The 1,999-nt window shown below is 41.1% G+C and overlaps 1 long non-coding RNA gene across 1 annotated transcript; it reads left to right on the top strand.

Annotated features, from left to right (window-relative positions):
• The first annotated feature begins 743 nt into the window (after window positions 1–743).
• On the top strand, window positions 744–1,151 carry LOC103479961 (uncharacterized). The gene is made up of 2 exons (XR_536022.1): window positions 744–848; window positions 1,055–1,151. It is a non-coding gene; the product is annotated as an uncharacterized LOC103479961 (long non-coding RNA).
• The last annotated feature ends 848 nt before the right edge of the window (window positions 1,152–1,999 follow it).

The following is a 1,999-nucleotide window of genomic DNA, read 5'->3' as shown; positions in this document are numbered from 1 at the left end:
GAACAGAATAAATGCCTTTATGCTGATTTCTGTTTTCCAGTCTCTGATGCTCCAAACCAACCAGCTTCTGCCTCCATGGCGTCTGAAGGAAACAGTTTAATAGACTTTAAGGGAAAATTTGCATAAAATGCTATTAAATTAAAGGGATTCAGACCAAAGAAACTAAAGGAATGAGTTTAGAAACGTGCAGAAAAAAACTTTCATCCAGATTAATAATCTTTTCTCAGCAAATCAGGGAGAATCCAGTTAAATATCATTGAGGATAAAAGATTTTAGATTCATTATCAGCAAATTAAGGCAAAAAATCATCAGAAAAATTTATGTCATCCAAACAAATAAACTCAGAGAACAAAAAAAAAAATTATTTTCTTCCATGAATCCAGAAATGCAGTTTGGTGTGAAACTGCTGGTTCAGTTAGCTGGTTCTGTTTAACTGGTTCTGTTAGCTGGTTCAGTTAACTGGTTCTGTTAGCTGGTTCTGTTAGCTGGTTCTGTTTGGCTCTAGTGACACAGAAACATTTAAAAAGTCTATTTATGGTCAGAAATAAGTGATGATTTAACATGTTTTATTGCTCATTTTGTCCTGAGGTCATAAATTCACTGAGTTATGAAATTCAGTCAAATGAAGGAAATAAATTCTAACATTTTATTCTACTCCTGTAGAATAATTAACTAAACTAAGATTTGATCCGCGGTGACCCCTGCGGTGACCCCTGCAGTGACCCCTGCGGTGACCCCTGCAGTGACCCCTGCAGTGACCCCTGCAGTGACCCCTGCAGTGACCCCGTCAGGGATAAGCCCCAACAAGCTGGAGGAAGGATTTAAGATGTAGCCTGTTATACATTCAGGTGAGTTTTACTTAAACCTTGTGGCTAACATTAGCTTTAGCTTATGCTAACATTAGCTTTAGCTTATGCTAGTAGGTAATATTCTCTGACGTTGTTCTTGTAAAAATGTGCTATTTAAGTATCTAAACATTCTAACGGACAATGTTTCTACTGTGGCGGATACAATGTATATATTTCACACCAGAATGTATGCTTTTATTTTGAAGGAGAGAAGGTGAGGTGTGAAGTGACCAACGGTTGTGGTTCATTCGATTTTTGGTTTGATGTTGGAAGACATTGAGAATTAAACAAGACTCAAATCTTTTTCGTCTTTTTCTGCTGACTTCCACACTACCTTATTTTCTAGTATATTGTGTGTTTATTGTCGTTGGTGTCAGAGGTTCTGGTTCCGGTTCGGACTGTTAGCTCCCGCAGCCTGACGGAGCTAACGGCCTCTTAGCTCAGCAGCAGCAGCAGCAGCAGCTCTGGAGTCAGATCTGGTTCAGCTGTTCAGGTTCAGAGCTGCTGCTTTTGGAAAATATGGCCCTTAATGTCTCTGTTATTTAGTTTTATTACCTTTGTTTCCTGTTCTGGGCTCAGATGTTCGGTGTTTACAGCAGGATGTTCATCTTTATTGAACCTTTCAGAAACGCCACCAGATGTTAGAAGTGATGGGGTGGTGGCGCACAGGCCTTGGTCCTCACTGGTTGCTGGTTCGATTCCCGGCCTGGTGACATTTGCTGCATGTCTTTCCTGTCGGGCTACTTTCAAGTGAAGGAAACTAGAGCCGACAAAACCTGAAAAAAATATTAGAAATGAACATAATAATTAAACACCCAGAACCTAAAAATACGAGGTAAAGGTTTTACTGTCCTGGTTCTGGTTCTGCTCTGGTTCTGATCTCTTCTGGTTCTGCTCTGGTTCTGATCTGGTTCTGGTTCTGATCTGGTTCTGATCTGGTTCTGGTTCTGATCTGGTCCTGGTTCTGGTTCTGATCTCTTCTGGTCCTGGTTCTGATCTCTTCTGGTTCTGCTCTGGTTCTGATGTCTTTTGGTTCTGGTTCTGCTCTGGTTCTGATCTCTTCTGGTCCTGGTTCTGGTTCTGGTTCTGCTCTGGTTCTGATCTCTTCTGGTCCTGGTTCTGGTTCTGGTTCTGCTCTGGTTCTGATCTCT

The sequence above is a fragment of the Poecilia reticulata genome, linkage group LG17 (genome assembly GCF_000633615.1).
Source record: "Poecilia reticulata strain Guanapo linkage group LG17, Guppy_female_1.0+MT, whole genome shotgun sequence".
Lineage (NCBI taxonomy): Eukaryota > Metazoa > Chordata > Actinopteri > Cyprinodontiformes > Poeciliidae > Poecilia > Poecilia reticulata.
This window is presented reverse-complemented; position numbering and strand designations above follow the sequence as displayed.